This window comes from Microcaecilia unicolor, chromosome 1 (genome assembly GCF_901765095.1).
Source record: "Microcaecilia unicolor chromosome 1, aMicUni1.1, whole genome shotgun sequence".
NCBI classification, from domain to species: Eukaryota; Metazoa; Chordata; class Amphibia; order Gymnophiona; family Siphonopidae; genus Microcaecilia; species Microcaecilia unicolor.
The window spans coordinates 644,532,181-644,550,884 of NC_044031.1; the positions used below are offsets into that span (position 1 = coordinate 644,532,181).

General features: G+C 48.6%; 1 protein-coding gene across 4 annotated transcripts in view; it reads left to right on the plus strand.

The window, feature by feature from the left end:
• Window positions 1-9,196: 9,196 nt before the first annotated feature.
• Window positions 9,197-18,704, plus strand: part of LOC115482321 (transmembrane protein 176B-like) — a 40,145-nt gene continuing 30,637 nt past the window's right edge. For 3 of the 4 annotated variants that reach the window (XM_030222037.1, XM_030222049.1, XM_030222056.1), the window contains exons 1-2: window positions 9,197-9,288; window positions 9,571-9,667. The gene's annotated coding sequence lies outside the window, so the exon portion shown is untranslated. Of the gene's footprint in view, window positions 9,289-9,570; window positions 9,668-9,787; window positions 9,979-18,704 lie in introns of those variants that run through there. The other variant, XM_030222038.1, reaches the window with a different exon arrangement.

Here is an 18,704-nt window from a genome sequence, read left to right on the forward strand (position 1 = left end):
CTCCAGTCTTTAAGGAAGCATTGAAGAGGTCAGTCAGCAGAGCTGCCAGAACCCCTCCGAGTTACTTGAGCACCCTTGGGTGTATCCCATCAGGCCCCATTGCTTTGTCTACTTTTAACTTAGCTAGCTCCTCACAAACACAGTCCTCCATGAACGGGTCTTGGTCTACCATACATCCATCCCCTTTAACATTTGTTTTCTGTAGTCCTACCCTGGCCTTTATCCATGAACACAGAGCAGAAGTAATTGTTAAGCAGTTCAGCTTTATCCTTATCATCTTCCACATATTCCTCCCCCTGAGCTTTGAGCCTCACAATGTTATTATGAAACTTCCTGTCACTTATATATCTGAAAAAGGTCTTATCCCCCAATTTTATCATACTAGCTATCTTTTCTTCCATTTGCCTCTTCGCTTTCCTGACAGCTTTTCCAGCTTCTCTTAGCATATCCAGGTATTCTCACCTGTCTTCTTCTTCTTTCTGAGTCGTCTTATAATGTGTGAAGGCTAACCTCCTTTCCCTTATCATTTCAGCTACTATGTTCGAGAACCAGATCGGCCTTCTTTTCCTCTTACTTTTATGTAATTTCCTATCATAAAGGTAAGCTGCCTTTAATATAGTTCCTTTCAGTCTTGTCCATTGCTGTTCTACTTTCTTCAGCTGTTCCCATCCTACTAACTCTTTTTTGAGAAATTCCCCCATCTCGGAAGTTAGTTCTTTTGAAATCTAGGACCTTCAATCTCAAATGAGCCCTCTCCACTGTCTTAATATTGAACCACACCATTCGGTGATCACTAGATGCCAAATGGTCTCCTGCCTTGACGTCAGAAACATTCTCTCCTTTCGCAAGCACCAGGTCCAGAATAGCTCCATCCTGCATCAGTTCCATTACCCACTGCTGAAACAATTCTTCCTGTAGGGAATCCAGGATCTGTTTGCTTCTAGATAACCCCTCAGCAGGGATGCCCCAATCAACATCCAGCATATTAAAATTACCTATGAGTAGTACTTCCCCTTTCCTAACTATCTTGTGGATGTCTTCAATTAAGCCTCTGTACATTTCCTCTGACTGTGATAGTGACCTGTATATTACCCCGATATAAATACATTTTCCTTTCCCTCTTTCCAGTTTAACCCCACGTGTCCTGCAGTTCCGTCACTTTAATATCATTCTTAGCATATAATGCCACTCCCTCACTCTTTTTTCTTACTCTGTCCTTCCTGAATAGATTATAGCCATGTATAGCAATATCCCAGTTGTGGTTCTCCGTGAACCACGTCCCCGTGACCGCCACTAAATCCAAGTCTGCTTCTATCATTGTAGCCTCTAGATCTAGAAGTTTGTTTCCCATATTACGGGGATTGGTATACAAGGCTCTCCAGATATTACGCTTTTTTCCCTCTTTTATAGGGGAATTCGATGTCCTACCTTCCCTGGGGTTATTTATGGCTTTGTGACCTTTTTTACCCATCCCCAGTAATTTTAGTTTAAAGCCCTCTTTAGTTCTTTAGCCAGTCTGTTGCTGAAGACACTCCATCCCTTCCTTGACAGATGGACACCATCACCGCTCAGTAGCTCTTGGAAAATCATCCCATGGTCTAGGAAACCATAGCACTCTTGTCGGCTTCACCCTCTGACCTAAAGCCATGAAGTCTTGTATGATATGTTCAGTAGGATATTTAGCAGTATCATTTCTGCTAACATGGATGAGTAGCATAGGAGAGTGGTCAGTAGGCTTGATGAGTCTTGGCAATCTTATGAATCTTGGCACCAGGCAGACAGCACACCTCTCTGGACGGCATGTCTGGTTGGCAGATGGGCATCTCAATACCCCTCAGAAGTGAATCTCCAACCACCACTACCTGTCGCCTCTTATAGGCCACTTGTTCAGCGGTGTTGGCGTCTTTGGTCATTGTTTCCTCCTGTTTTTTAGATGTTTCTAGCTCTTCTGCCTCTAGAGCTGCGAACCGGTTCTTTAGTTCAACAGAAGATGGAGTTGGAGGGTTGATCTTGCAGGATCTGGTGACCTGCGTCCAGCTGTGCTCTGTCTGCTCAAGATCTTCTCTCCCTTTGCTGGAAGTCCCCAATGTTTCAACATGCATCTCTGTGACAAATTTCCAGTTGTCCCAGATGTTTCTTAGTCTTGCCATTTCTTCTCTTAGTTCTTGTACTTCTTTCACAAGGGATTCAATGTACATACATTTATCACAGGAAACCAGAATCTTGTCTTGGTCCAAGCATTTGAGAAGCTGTAATGAAAGCAGCAGCTTTAGGGGCTCTTTGTTTCTTTACCACAGTTCCGAGTGTAGGGGCTGTTGTACTTGTGAAACGCCTAATTCAAGGGACTAATCTTACAAAGTAGAGACCCAGAATAAACCTGATCTCAATCTATGGGTATCTGCTAATTGACAATGATTTCTTGATTATCCTTCCAATACTGCTACTGCTAATAGTGCCAGAGGGTTGATGAACAAGTTTAAGGGAAAGAGAAGGTAAATTAATATCCTTTTATTAGTGATATATAGAGAGTAACAACTAGTGGATATTGTCAGCAGGCCACCATTTTCAGGCCTTCCTGCAGGTATGAACTCGGCTGACCCTGGAAGGGCCCTTCCCTGGACACAGCACTCCCAGAAGCAGACTACAAAAATATGCTTAAAACCGCTTTATTCCATCAGCAAGGCCAAGACATTTCCTCTTCCAGACACAGGGCCAGATGCACTAAAAAAAATCGTTAAAGCCCTTCCCTTACCGATTCCATAGCGAATCGGTAGGGAACGGCGATGCATCAAGGGAATGGAATGCAAATGAGCTGCTCGTTGTAGCTCACTTGCATTCTCTATTCCCTTGGAAGCCAGTCGGCCGGTCGAGCATGCGCAGAGAAGCCAAGCGTTATGCTGGCTGCTCTACGCATGCCAAGAATGTCCTTTATGGACATCCTTCACTTTAAAAAAAGGACGTCTCTGACGAGCAGCCAAGGACGTCCTTTATGGGCATCCTTCACTAACTTCCCGGGAATCCCTTTGGCCAAGCAGCAAGAAGCAGGAGAGAGACACGGAGCTTAAGGTTGTTTTCAGCTTGTGCCCCCCCCCCCCCCAGGATCGGGACGTGCAAGGACACAAATCAAAACTTTTTGGACGTCCCTCCCTCCCTGGTCTCTCTCAGCCAGTAGCAGCTAAACGTGCTGTGATTGGCTGAGAGAGACCTGGAGGGAGGGACATCCAAAAAGTTTTGATTTGCGTCCTCGCACGTCCCAATCCTGGGGAGGAGGGGGGGGGGCCCAAGCTGAAAACTGCTTAAGCGTCGCTTGCCTTTGTGCCATGCTGAAAGAAAATAAAAAACAGCTTTTCTGGGCTGGAAGGTTCACGTGAGAAAGAGACAGGCTCCTCCGTATCGTCAGGTTAGTTTTTATTCTCTTGCCTCTGAACTGTAGATTAGCTTGTAGCTTGTCAAAAGAATGTCTTTTTAGGGGGGGGGGGGGGTTTGAGTGAAGGACATCCAAAAAGGACGTCCCTGACATTTGTTTTCTTCCGATTTACCCCAACGAGAGGTGTAGACCTCCCATTAGGTTTTTCACAGTAAGGGGATCGGAAAACCGTACTGCATCTCATTATAATAGCCTTGCAATGGTAGTGCAGCTCATTATAATAGCCTTTGGATGATTTGCATTCCGTTTTCGTTAGCTGCTATCGTGACAGGAAAATGCCCTTTTGTGCATGTCCCCAGTTAACTACTTGTGCGCTAAACTGGCTAAAACCAGTTTAAAACCCATATTGCTGGCTCGGAAACCTTAGTGCATCTAGCCCACAGTCCTTGGTTACAGCACATATCACCCCTTGTTCCTTCCCCCTGCCGGCCACAGTTTCTGGATACAGTTTAAATCATTCACTGCTTCCCCAGCATGGCCTGATTCCTGGACACAGTTTTAAATCACTCAATGTTTCACCAGCATGGCAGTGTTCTGAACACAGTTGTCATGCCATGCTGGGGAAACAGAGTGACTTGAACACAGTTCATGTCACTCTGTTTCCCCAGCATGGCATGACTTCTGGACATAGTTCATATCACTCACTGCTTCCCCAGCATGGCCAGGTTCCTGGACACAGTTCAAGTCACTACCTGTTTCTCCAGTCGGGTCTGACTTCTGGCCACAGCTGAAATCATTCACTGCTTTACAGCAGGGCACCTCTCTCACCCTTGAGTGGAACAGCTGCTTAATTTTCCTCCAAGCTTTCCCCAGCCTTGAAGAAGGTTTGTTATGAAGCCTTTCAACTTCTTCCCTTGTACCTGTGCTAGAGCAGCAATCTCCATGGGCTCACTTCCCCAGTCATCTTGGGCTTGGATCTCATCTCCGACCTCTTTCTCCACCTCCCATTCCATGGGCTCCTCTCCCTTTATGGTCCCCAGCTGGTCCTATCCCTCCTGATTATTCCTCCTCAGCCAATCCCCCTCCTCTCCCTCGGGATCCTAGGACTTGTAGTTCCCTTGCTGCTCCCTTTGCTTGCCCCCAGGGCTTTGCAGGGGTTCTTGGGAAACTTATGCCTCCATGGGGGGGGGGGGGGGGGGGGCGTGGCTTCCCAGCCCCTAGGATCCTGGGACTTATAGTTGGAATCCCGGGTATGAAACCTACCCATCTTGCTCCTCTCCTGGATATCTTCTTCCCTGGCCTGACCCTCAGGGGTTCCTCACATAATGTTAGCAGAGATCCTTGTTATCTAAAGCAGGAAAGGCACCTGTTACCAAGCAGATGGCTGGGGATTTACTGCAATAATGAATGATTTATTTTTCAGAAAACAGCTGTAATTTGGATAGAATTAATTGGTGATAAGTAGTGTGTTTAGGAAAACTAGGAAATGTCAACCCTGGGGTGGGTGGGCTGAGGGGCAGGGCGGTAGGGCTTAAACAACTACATATCTATAGAATGTGTTAGCTGTGAAACCTATCTCTAAGCAGTATTAAACCACTTAACTAAACAGCTGGTTGGGATGAGGGGAAGACAAGATTTAGAGATGCAGCAGAAATGCCCAAAACCATAGCTCTCAAGTAGGATTAGCCAGATATGAGAGGGAATGCCAGAAAATGTCACCACCGCAGAGGCAGGAATCAACAGACCATGTGTGGCCCTTAACCTCTTCAATACAGGAGTTTTAGCCATGCCTATGCTGTTCAATCCTATGTACAAGAAACCAGGTGGGGGAGGGGGAAGGCTAGAGAGGAATTCAACATACCTTAAACAAAAAAGCTCTAACAGAGTTTTTGCAGTTTTTAAATGTAGTGTCCAGATTAACAGATATCAGATCGAAACAGTCAATAGACAAGTTATAAAAATACAGCAAAGCACAGCACAAGCATAAACAGAGCAGATAAAAACACAGCAAAACCACAGCTCAAGAGTAAACAGAGCAGATAATAATCTGTTGTCAGTGGCTCAAGAATGCTGCCCCCATCTGCCAAGCTCAATAGAAAGGAGTTCTGGCCACCTTCAGAGGAGGTCCTCAGCTAGCAGCAGTGTTGCCAGGTGGGCGGTTTTCCCGCCCAATTGGGCGGTTTTCCGCGACCCGCCGGGGGTAATTTATGCCCGTGGCAGGTTGCGGTTTTTTGGGCTTGTTTTGGGGTCTTTCGGCGGTTTTTTAGTGGTTTTTTAGTGGTTTTTCGGGCCGCGGGGGCGGGGCTAGTGGCGTTTTGGGCGGGGTTAGTGACGTTTTGGGCGGGGCCGATGATGGGGAGGCGGGGCTGTGACAGAAGAGGCGGGGCCGATAATGGCGGGGGCGGGGTTGATGACACAGGGGCAGGGTTGATGACGGCAGGGGCGGGGTTGATGACGGCGGGGGTGGGGGTGTCAGGGGCGGGGTTTGACTTTGGGCGGGTTTTGGGCTGGTTTTGGGCTGGTTTGGGTGGGGGAAAAATTTTCCACCTGGCAACCCTGGCTAGCAGTGCTTGGGGATTCCCACCAGCTACAGCAAGGGTCAGGGCTGCTGTTAGCCATGCTGGGGACCAGGGCAGAAAATAAAGAAGCCCTCTCCTCTCTGCCTCCTCTCTAATTTCCCCATCTGCCATTACAGTCACACTGACAGGCCCTCACCAAATACAGAACAAGGGATAACAAATTAGAAATAAAAATATGTAGACAAAAATTGAACTGAGAGCCTCAGCATATACTGCAACACTGGAGAAATAAAAATAAAATTGTATTCCCTTTTCTACTGAACACAATAAAAAGACATTCGTTATGCATATTTCCCAAAGCTACCATATTCCATTTAAAACATTTAAAATAAAATCTCAGTCAAAATGCTGGCCAAAGTATCAGCCTGCCTGTCTGACATTGCTGCCTGGATGACTCAGCGCCATCTGAAACTAAATATGACCAAGACTGAGCTTCTTATCTTTCTCCCTAAACCAACCTCTCCTCTTCTCCCATTCCCTATTTCTGTGGATAACACTCTCATCCTTCCTGTCTCATCAGCTCGTAACCTTGGGGTCATCTTCGACTCCTCCCTCTCCTTCTCTGCACATATTCAGCAGACTGCTAAAACCTGTTGTTTCTTTCTCTATAACAGGGGCGTAGCCAGACACCCAAGTTTGTGTGGGCCTGGACCCAAGATGGGTGGGCATCAGAACTCTGCCCTGTCCCACAAGTGATTTGGTCTCTCCCTCTCTCGCCTGCATGCCATATGGTCTCTCAAACACCCCCCTCCCCTGCATATCTTTTAAATAGCAGATTTTCACCGGCAGTGAGCAGCAACTAATACACACTGCTCATGTTGGCCCCACAGTGATGCAACTTCCTGTTTCCACATAGGTGGGAATACATTAGAGGGAAGGCTGGTATGCAGGAAGGACAATTGTTGGGAATTTTCGGCTGGTGGGGCTTGGGGGATCCCTGCCAGACACTTCATAGGTGTGCTGCTACTGGGTGGGCCTGAGCCCAAAGTGGGTGGGCCTGGGCCCACCCGGGCCCACCCTTGGCTACGCCACTGCTCTATAATATCACCAAAATTTGCCCTTTCCTTTCTGAGCACACTACCAGAACCCTCATCCACACTCTTATCACCTCTTGCTTAGACTATGGCAACTTGCTTCTCACAGGTCTCCCACTTAGCCATCTCTCTGCTCTTCAATCTGTTCAAAATTCTGCTGCATGACTAATATTCCGCCAGTGTCGTTATGCTCATATTAGCCCTCTCCTCAAGTCACTTCACTGGCTTCCTATCTGTTTCCGCATACAGTTCAAACTCCTCTTATTGACTTAGAAGTGCATTCACTCTTCAGCTCCTCAGTACCTCTCCACTCTCATCTCTCCCTACATTCCTCCAGACTCCGTTCCTTTTATCTTGCTGCACCATATGCCTGGAATAGACTTCCTGAGCCAGTACGTCAAGCTCCATCTCTGGCTGTCTTCAAATCTAAGCTAAAAGCCCACCTTTTTGATGCTGCTTTTAACTCCTAACCCTTATTCACTTGTTCAGAACCCTTATTTTTATCATCCTCACTTTAATTCCCTTATCTCTTGTTTGTCCTGTTTGTCTGTCCTAATTAGATTGTAAGCTCTGTCAAGCAGGGACTGTCTCTTCATGTTCAAGTGTAGCGCTGCGTATATCTAGTAGCGCTATAGAAATGATAAGTAGTAGTAGTAAAATTATTTTTCTACCTTTGTTGTCTGGACATTTAATTTTTCCATTATGTTGGTTCCAGTTTCTCTTTCCAGCTTTCCTGTCTTCTGCTAATTCTTCAAGCAGCTGCTGTCCATTTGTCTTTTCTCTTCTTTTGTTCTATTTCCTCACTACACCTGTCTCTGAAATATTGATCTTTCCATTTTAAGCTCTTTCCTTTCTGTTTTTGTTCTTTTCTGCCTCTGTCCACTCAAATTTCACCCTCTTTCTAAACCTTTCCCTTCTTTTTTTTACTTTTCAGATATCTATCATTCCCCATCTCACTCCTTCACTGCCTTCCATTCCCTTCCATCTTCAATCTACATGCCATTATTATATTTCTACCTCCTGTAATCACTGCCCTCTCATTCATTTCCTTGTCATCTCCCCTCCCTTGACTTCTCTCATATAGTTACCACCATTTCCAGTGTCTCCCTCCCTCCACATTTCTAGCCCAGCATCTGCTCTCTCTTTCTCCCCTCCTCACCCTCGTAGCCTATCTCCCTCTCCATGTTCCTTCCACCCCCCATCATCTGCCTGTCCCTTCTCTCTCCCCTTCTACCTCCTCCCCTATTTTCCAGCATTTCTCCCTCTGTCTTCCCTTCCACCCATTTTCCAGCATCTCTCCTTCACACCCTTCTGCCCCTGGATCCAACATCTCCCTCTTCCCCCCTCTTTATGCAGCATCTCTCCTTCCCTCTCCTCCACCTCCATGTCCAACATCTATCCCTCTCTCCAATTGTCCATTCTCTCTCTCTGAGGAGGCGGGGCCGGTGCAGTTGAAGCAGTCATAGTAGCACAGCATGCAGATAGCCCCGGTACTGTGGGGCTTTGCTGTAGAATTAATACCGCTGCCCGACAAAGATGGCAAGGGAGGGAGGGAGGTAGGTAAGAAAACTTGCAGCATGCTGGCGGGTGGCTGAGGGGAGGGAGAGTTGCAATGAGCAGTAGGTGGGGGAAAAGTCGTGGTTTAGTCTGGGAAGACATTCTTCCCATGTCTTTTATACAGGGCGTCTCTGGGGTGCACTGCTACCGGGCAGGCCTGTGCCCAAAGTGGGTGGGCCCCAAGTCCACCCAGGCCCACCCGTGGCTATGCCCCTGATTGCTGCCTTGATTAAAGTTGACTGGGCTGGGCTGGCTGGCTCATTGCCACAGCGCCCCCCCATCCCCCCAGTGACACACACCACGACTAGGGCTGAGCCTGGGCTGGCAGGGAAGAAGGGTAGGGAAGCAAGCTGCAGCTGTAAGCCCAAGCCTGACAGTGTAGCCAGCCCTGGAAGAGTCAGTCACAGTGGACCAGCTGAGGGTTCAGTGGCTGGATTAAACCACCCTGCAAAACTGCATGACCAAAACTCCAAGCCCTAATGCCTCTCCCTCTCAGAGTAAAACCTTCTATGATTCCCACTTCAGGCACAGGCAGCTCCTTGTGACTCTGGGCAAGTCACTTAACCCTCCATTGCTCCATGTAAGCCGCATTGAGCCTGCCATGAGTGGGAAAGCGCGGGGTACAAATGTAATATAAAATAAAAAATAAAATGTCTGTGCCTGCTTTTATGGAGAAAATATCTTCCTGGAGGGTAATAGGCTGCATATCTGATACCTGCATGAGTAGCAGTTCAGAAGAGACTACGAAATGGTAAGAACCAGAGGGAAAGGGTGTGTGGGGGGGGAGGCAGCAACCATTTTATTTTTTGTGTCCTCTTTTTTGACTCTGCAAATATGGTAACCCTAGTACTATTACTTATTTCATAAAATAAGTGCTTTTATTAACTTCAGCAATATACAAAGTGTCATGACAATAAATTTTCCTGAATCTTAGAGTGAGAAGTGAAAGAGACAGAAGATTTCTTGGAAGAGTCATCACATCTTGTTGTAAACAGAAAAGAAAGTTATATCCTGTTTTGTTTTTTTTCCACAGACCAGCTAACAAAAAGCCATAGCTAATAACTGAAGAAGGGAATTAATGACGTGCGAACAGACAGAAGAACAGTGAGAATTTGTACCTCAGGACACAAGTAAGTGACCAGAATCTTAAAGCATTTGGGATAAAGACAGTGCTGATTGGGATAATGGAAGGCTGCTGAGAAGAAAAGTATTGCTGCGGGGTGGGGGTGGGGGGATGTGATGTGACTTTGTCAGCCCTGATTATTACAGAAATGGACCATGATTGCAAACCCCACAAAATACAACCCTGAGATGCACCATCTGAACCGGGATTCCCAAGCTACTTTTATGATCTACTAAATGGGGCTGAAAATAAACTCACAATTACTGAATAAAATGAATAAGATGGTTGGTCTCAGCAAAGAAGTGGAGGAGTGAACAGGTATGCAGTGTTTTCCTTCTTAGCCCTAGACAATGTTGTTCCTGCGCATTCAGGCATCGCTGCAAAGAAGCTTACCCTGCTGCTAGCTATGATGTACCTGTTTTTTGTTGTGTGTGTGTGTGTATGTATGTGTTTCTATATGTGTTATGTGCCAGGCAAACTCACACTACTGCTGCCTGTGCTGTACCTGTTTTGTGTTTGGAGAGTGTGTATTTCTATATGTGCCAGTTGTGTGTGTGTGTGTGTGTGCTTGTGTCAGTGGTTTAGCTAAGGGGGGGCACGGGGCCTGGGCCCCCTCAAACTGGCTCCGGGGGCCCCCAGTTTGGCTGCTGGGAGTCTCTAACCCCCACCAGCTAAGGCGCCAGCAGTGTAAGACCAGCACGGGACAAACGGTTTAGCTGGCGGGGGTTGGGGACCCAGTCAACCAAGGTACTCTCCAGTGGCTGCGGCGGGGGTACAGTGGGGAACAGCGGTGGCAGCGGGGAGGCAGAAGCAGCGGGGGGGGGGGGGGGGGCAGAGGTGGTTGCGGGAGGGTGGCAGCAGGGAGGCGGCCCAAAATGTTCCCCCACCACCACCTTGGGCTCTGGCCCCTCCCCCCAATCGAAGTCTGGCTATGTCCCTGGTTTGTGTATGTGACAGCTCTATGTGTGTGTGTGTTTTGTGGATGTGGATGTGCCAGGTAAGCTCACACTGCTGTTGCCTGTGTTCTACCTGTCCTGTGGTGGTGGGGTATTGTGTGTGTATGTGTGTGAAGAAAGCTTGTGCTGCACTGTATTTATATGCATTCATATAAGTTTTAATGCTATAGATAAAATACTGAATGACTCCACATCTGATTTCGAGAGGGGAGGCAGGACAATGATTTAAAGATGACAATCTTATATGATAGTGGTTCTGTAATGCCAAGAATGGTACTAATTTGTTGCCACACTGACTCCCCCCCCCCCCCCAAATTTTTTTTTTTTTTTAATTTTCACAATAAAACAATATTTGAGCCAACCCACTCGTCATTGTAAATGGGGTAATGGGAAAAAAACTCACTCGGAGGCTTGCTGGTCCAGGTGCTGCTGGTGGTGGATTCTTGGGCTTTGTAGCCCCATTGCTGTGGCTGGCTGACTGGGGTGCTACTGGATGGAGGGCAGAGCAGAGAGATCCGCAGACCCAGAAGTGCTTGGAGCAGCAGATTGTAGCGACACTCCAGGTCTGCAGGCAGTCTGAGCAGGCAGAGGCGCAGCATGGGAGGTGCCGCAGAATGGATGCTGGCCCATGACACTTGTCTGTGCTGCAGGTTACCAGGATAGTCACACAGGCATGCGATAAGGCAGGCTGAGGGCACCGAGGCCCAGATCATGCCTGAAAGAGTGAGGAGGCAAGGCAGACCTGCCAAATCTCCCGCATTGAGTGGGAGACTCCCACTTTGGCGGGTCATCTCACGCACTCCTGCCAAAGCGGGAAAGTCTCCAGCTGATAGGGACAGTCCTGTGAGGCACTGAGTTTGCCGCACTTCTCCAGCATCTTTCCCTTCCTGCCGCCGCAACTCCCTCCCCCGGACCGGCATCTCCTCTTTTCCTTCTTCCTTCCCTCAGCACTCTTCTCCTGAATGCTACCTTTAATTTTTTTCAGAACTTGCCAGGCGGTGGCAGCAATTCACAGGTGCTGCCCTGCCACCAGCCCGACTTTCTCTCTCTACTATGGTGGCCCGCCCTCTCTGAGGTAACTTCCTGTTTCTGCTGGGGGGCGGGCCGTGCAGCAGAGAGAGAGAAGATGTCGGGTCGGCTGCAGGGCATTGCCTGTGAATTGCTGCTGCTGCCTGGCAAGTTTTGAAACAAATTAAGGATATGCTTGGGTGAAGAAGGTTGAGGGAGGAAGAGGGGAGAAACAACAATTGAATATCACTAAAACAGCTTAAAATGTTTTTGCAGCTGGTAGAGAAACAGCAGTTACAAACTCTGTATTTTGTGCTCATTTTTCTACACTGTTCTATATGATAGATGGCCAAATTTCAGTGGGGATATCCATCTTGATGGAATCATCTTAACTGTTGCTGTAATCTGCCTTGGGAAACCTGGTGTTATAAATATGGAATATACTAAAATTAAATGGAAGTAAAATTAAACTCTCCTTTCATTGGGGTACATGGAATCGTCCAAGGGCGCGGCCGCTGCTGGAGGGCCTGGCCGGTCTGTCACTTCTTCTGTCTCCGAGGCGGACTCATAGTTCTCCTCCTGGTCTGAGGCCCGCCGTCCCTGGTTTCCGGGACCCGGCAGGCCCACCAGGTCAGGATATAAGGGTCTGTAAGGCAGGGGTAGAACTTCTTCCTCTTTGGGGCAAGGAAGGATAGTCTTTACAGGGGGCGCAGAAGGGGTTTTACAGAATTTGCTGGGCCCCTGAGTCTTAGTAGTCCCTATAATTGGTAGGGCCTGTGTAAGATTTCTCTTATCTTTCCTTTTCGGGTGCCCGCCTTTCTTCCTGTGCTTTAACTGGGCCATCATGACGAGGGCAGCCGCTTCAACCCCCTTCTTCGCCCATTCTGGGGGGTCCCTGATAACGTTGGCCCAGCCGTCTACATATGGTAGGTCGTCAGGGTAGCCCGGATTTCCCTCAACAATGACTATATTTTGAACCCGGGCAATGCTATTGAAATCAAATGAACCTTCTTTGGGCCAATCTACAAATTGCCCGAGCCCGGGCCACATGATCTGACATCTTTGAATCATACCTGCCTTTGTGCATGCTTTCTGGTCAAACACTTCGCTAAAATGTTCGGTCCCACCCATCCTAACCTGCGTATGAAAGAACAGTAGACAGACAAAAGGGGAAAAGGATGGTGGAGGGGTAAGAGGTCCCTTTCCACCGGACACGTAAGGGTCAACAATTGCCCCGACTAGGGCGCGGTCTCCCGGCCTAGAAATGCGAGGCCAATCACTCTCTTTCACACACAACAGGAAACCCGTCCTTCCGTTTCCTCCCTGACTCAGGTGGGTTTCGGAACCTAGTTCCTACTAGACGCCCGGTAGGGGTTGATCAGGCACCTCTTCGGTCCTTGAACAGGCCGGTCTGGTACCCCGAGTATACTCGCCTGGCTTCTGGTTGAGGACACTGGCTGGCTCAGGATGCAGGATTCTCCAGAGATCTGGAAAGTTGTCTTGCTGGGATCCCGCAGCTCTGGTGCAGGTCAGCTGGTTCTGTGCAGCTCTCCTTCGGGCGGTCAGACACTGAACTCAGTGGTGCGCACTCACCGATCGACCGGAGGGGAGCAGCCAGTCCCAAAGCGGCCGTGCACCAAGGGGGGGAGGAAAATCCTCGTCCCTGAGGCTCCTGGCAGATTTGTGCCTTCTCCTGGCTGGCTCGCCAAAATGTAACAGGAAATCTGACAATCTGCAAGTAAATCAGGAGACTCGAGGCAACGGATCCAAATCAAGACAGCTTTATTTGCTAGCTAGCAAGACACAGACTGAGTTTAGTCTCAGGACACTGTGTGCCTTCTCCCAGTGGGTCAGCACAGATATAACTTACTGCATTTGCATATAAACGTGACTATATACGTCAAATAGCAGAAAAGAAAGAAAATCATCAGAAACGAAACTTAACTCTGCAAGCAGTTTCATACAGTTATGCACACAGAACTTAAATTCACAGTTCAATTACCAAAGAAATGTATGGCAGAAGCAGAGCTCAGCCCAGAGGCCCAGCTCAAGTTGCGATTGTTATCAGGCTGTACCTGCATCCTATAGTCAAAAGGTCAAAAAGTCTCTTACAAGCTTCAGTGATTTAGTTAACTATTACAACTTATTAATTCTCTAGCAAAAACACAGTAGAGAGCAGTTATAGCAAAAGCTGAAGGTCCAGTTTCTGTAAAGCTACCCCAACAGTTACAGCTGCATCCCTTAACAAACTGTTATCCTGCGGGCTACAGTGGTTCAGCTAAGTTAGCAATTTATGGCTTGTACAGCCAAGGCACAATACAATGCATTTCACAGTGGAAAGTTTAACTCAGAGTCTTTACTTTCTATAAAAGTCCAAGCAATATAGTTTGTATCAAAGTCCAAGTGAGGCTGTCCCTTACAACATCTGCATCTGTTTTGTAGAAGTTTACATTTTAGATTCACAAATTGATTATTCTCTTTTGAACATGTTTCAGGGACAAGTGGTTTTATAAGTCAAAATAAAAATCAATATTTTGTTTCATGCACATCTCTTGTGTAATGGGCTATAAGCCCCTAATGCAGTCCATTGGTTTTCTTATATTTTGTTTTTGTGATGACTTATACTGTACCAAAACTGAAAACTCTTATTTCTATCTGAAAACCCTTATCTAAATCAGTGCCACAATTTTGGAGTGGGCTTAAGCTCAATGTGAGGGGGCCAAGGCCCCCTCATGTTATGTCCCTGGGGGGAACAGATGCTGGATAGGGGGTGTAATAGAGTGAACTGAAACTCTCTCTCTTACCCATCCCTGCTGTCACTGGTGTAAATAAAATATTTTCTGGAATGGCCATAGGACTGAGGTGTGCCAGGGGGCGGAGCCATGAGGTAGAGTAGGTGGAGCTAAGGAAATGGTGTGGGGCTGGGGGCATGTACTAAAAACCTCCCTCTCAAAAATCAGGACCCCTTGACAGCTCTGGCAAGGTCGCAGATGTTCAGTGCATGCAGAGCATGCTTATGTACAAGGGGGCTCTGGCAAGATACAATACAGTGGAGGGATTGTGGAAAAATCCACGTAGCAGCCAGTGACATGCTGGGCAGTGTTAGTCAGCACCGGAGGTCGACTGGACATTAAAGGAGAGTGATGGCTGATGGTAAGGGCATAAGTAGCCATATAAATTAAACAAAGCCCTGGCAAGATAAAAACTGGGCTGTGGTAGAAGAGAGAGAGAGAGAGAGAGCTTTGCATGTGGGTAGCAGTGCTGGCATCCATACTTTAAAAAAAAGAACAGAAATAAAGGCACACGTGGAGGGGCATAATCGAATGTGCGTTTATGTCCAAGAACGGGTACTTGAAGGGGTGGGACAGACCGTATTTTCGAAAAAAAATGGGCGCCCATCTTTTTTTTCGATAATACGGTTTGTGCCCGGCAAATGCATCGGAGTTGTGCGGATTTGAGCTGGGCGGTTTCGTTTTTCAGCGATAATGGAAACTGAAGGTGCCCATCTCAAAAACGAACAAATCCAAGGCCTTTGGTCGTGGGAGGGGCCAGGATTCGTAGTGCACTGGTCCCCCTCACATGCCAGGACACCAACAGGGCACCCTAGGGGGCACTTGTAACAATTAAAAAAAAAGTCAAATACCTCTCAAGTCCATAGCTCCCTTCCTTTGGATGCTGAGCCCCTCAAATCCCCCCAAAGCCCACTGCCCACAACTCTACACCATTACCATAGCACTTATGGCTGAAGGGGGACACCTACATGTGGGTACAGTGGGTTTTGGGAGCGGTTTGGAGGGCTCCCATTTACCACCACAAGTGTATTAGGTAGGGAGGTGGGCCTGAGTCCACCTGCCTGAAGTCCACTGCACCCACTAACAACTGCTTCAGGGACCTGCATACTGCTGTGATGGAGCTGGGTATGGCATTTGAGGCTGGCATACAGGCTGGAAAACAAAGTTGTTAAAGTTGGGGGTTTTTTGGTGGGAAGGGGATAGTGACCACTGGGGGAGTCAGGGGTGGTCATCCCCGATTCCCTCCGGTGGTCATCTGGTCATTTAGGGCACTTTTTTGGGACTTGTTCGTGAAAAAGGGTCCAAAAAATGTGAACTAAATTCTCGCTAAAAACGGCCATTTTTTTAATCGATTATCGGCTGAAGGCGCCCATCTCTACTCGGCCGATAAACATGCCCCAGTCCCGCCTTCACCACGCCTCCGACACGCCCCCGTCAACTTTGTTCATTCCCGCGACGGAGTGCAGTTGAAGACACCCAAAATCGGCTTTCAATTATACCGATTTGGGTGCCTATCTCCCGATTTGGGTCGAAATCTGGGCGCCCATCACTTTCGAAAATAAGGCTGATAGTGTGTTGTGTGATTGAGGGGGTCAGTGTGCCAGAGTTATGGGGTGTGAGTGCGTGAATGTATATATAGATGGAACATTTGGAGAATTTTATGTGTTAAAACTGAAAAGAAAGCATGGCTGATGTGGCTGCAGCTTAAGGCTTAGGGGTCACGTGCGGGCAAGAGACTCTGCGTAGGCAGGAGCACAACAAAATTTGAGGTAGATAGAAAAAAGTGTCCCTCGGATTCTATATATGGTGCCCTAATTTGTGCATCTAAATCTGGGCATGCAGAAATTAATTGATTAACAAGCCTTTAGCAACCCGTAGGAACACTGCTGAGGAGGGAAAGACTAGAGAGATATTGTACTGGTCAGTGCAAGAGAAAAATGAGAGGAAGTGACAGATTGGTGGAGAATGAGTCCATCAGAGATAGAGAGGGGTTTGAATGAGCATGATGTTGCCTGAAGGGTTGAATGATAGAAACAAGGGATGCCACCACCTTGGAGTGATAGGCGTGGCAGTCACAGTTAATATTAACATGTGTCCTTCTTTCTCTGGTGTGGGTGCTTTTATGCCTCTTGTTGTACTCCACCTCTGTGCATTCTAGGGGTGAACTATGGGAGTTATGAGCCAGGTTCGCTAGGAGTAGCCTCTGTCACCTGTGGGAGGAAGCAGAATCACAAACATGGGTGTGTATTGACCAGTATGGTGACTTTGTGGAGGTGGGGTAATGGTTGTGGGTTGTGGGGACATCTAGAGGGAGGGAATGTGTGGAAGGTTATTAGGAGGAAGGTGGAAGGGGGTTTGGAGTTTGGGAATCCCTATACTGCTTACCTAGGAGCCAGCCACCGGTGATCTTTCTTCGGTCAAATCTGCAGTAGATTCTTCAATGCTGAAGGATGTATGCATCGTGGGTGGAGCCTGGGTAGTTGGCACACAAATCACCAATCTTCCTCGGGCATCACACTCGACCTGCATGTTCATGAAGTGAAATTATTATTATTTATGACATTTGTACCCCGCGCTTTCCCACACACAGCAGGTTCAATGCGGCTTACATAGTAAATAGAATTACAAAGTATTGTAAGGAGAATATTATAAAGTGTAATAAGCATAGCAATAGTAAGGTTTTAAGAATATGTGAATGATTTTCTATTCCTTTAGGGGTGTCTGAATGTGACGTGTGTGCAGTTGATGATGCCTGTGACCGAGGGAAAGCAGTCTATTGCGTAGAACTGAGCCATGTTGTTCTGTAGTGCCTGGGAGGTAGTGGGGAAGGTAATATAGTCTGAGGTGTGGGTGAGGAAGGCATCGAGGAACTGGGCAAGGCAGTTGGAGATGATGGGCTTAGTGAGGCCTGCCTACTGCTAGCACTGACTGGAAAGTGCCATTGACCAGTAAGGTGAGGGAGGCAGTGACCTTCAGGTGGACTGGCACAGTATTATTCTGCATGTCATTGGCTGGAGGAGGGGTTGTAGCTGGTCATAGAGGTGTTATATGGTAGCCCTGTTGAAGCAGAACCCAGTCAGGCATTCCTGGTCAGTGAGGTCCAGGAAGCAGGTGCAGGGCCCAAAGACTCTTTGATACGGATATATTCTCCAGGGCCTCTCCTCCAAACCATGGGCGTAGCCAGACTTCGGCGGGAGGGGAGCCGGAGCCCGAGGTGAGGGGGCACATTTTAGCCCCCCGACACCGCGACCCCCCCACCTTTCACCCCCCCCGGCACCCCTCCCCTTTCGACCCCCCTTCCCACCGCCACAACCCTCCCCCGAGTCCCCCGCCGCCATCAGGTACCTGTGCTGGCGGGTGTCCCCAACCCCCGCCAGCCGAAGTCCTCTTCAGCCGGTCTCCGGGCCGGCGTGTTGCAGCAGCTGATGTGGAAGCCTAGGATTCTGTTTCTGTGTGAGTAGTCCTGATATCCTGCACGTTCAACTCACAGGACAACTCACACAGAAGAAACAGAATCCTAGGCTTCCACATCAGCTGCAGCAACGCGCCGGCCTGGAGACCAGCTGAAGAGGACTTCGGCTGGCGGGGGTTGGGGACCCCCGCCAGCACAGGTACCTGACAGCGGCGGGGGACTTGGGGGAGGGCTGGTAGCGGCGGGAAGGGGGGTCAAAAGGGGAGGGGTGCCGGGGGGGGGGGGGTCAAAGGTGGCGGGGGATCCGCGACGTTGGGGAGGGCTAAAATGTGCCCCCTCACCTCAGGCTCTGGCCCCCCTCCCGCCGAAGTCAGGCTACACCCCTGGTTTGGAGGAGAGGCCCTGGAGAAGATATCCATATCAAAGAGTCTTCAGGCCCTGCACCTGCTTCCTGGACCTCACTGACCAGGAATGCCTGACTAGATTCTGCTTCAACAGGGCTACCATATAGCACCTCTGTGACCAGCTACAACCCCTCCTCCAGCCAAGGACATGCAGAATAATACTGTGCCAGTCCACCTGAAGGTCACTGCCTCCCTCACCTAACTGGCCACTGGCACTTTCCAGTCAGTGCTAGCAGTAGGCAGGCCTCACTAAGCCAGCACAGGTATCCGATAGCGGTGGCAGGGGAAAGTTAGCAGCGGTGGGAAGGGGGGTGTCGAAAGGGTCAGCGGGGGCCAGGGCCAAATCTGGGGGGAGCCAGGCCCCCGTGGCCCCACGTAGCTACGCCCCTGCTTCAAACTCTCATCCACCTCAAGCAAGGCATGAGCCACCAAAGCATGCAGCACATCCATGATTGGCATGCAGGTGTCCATC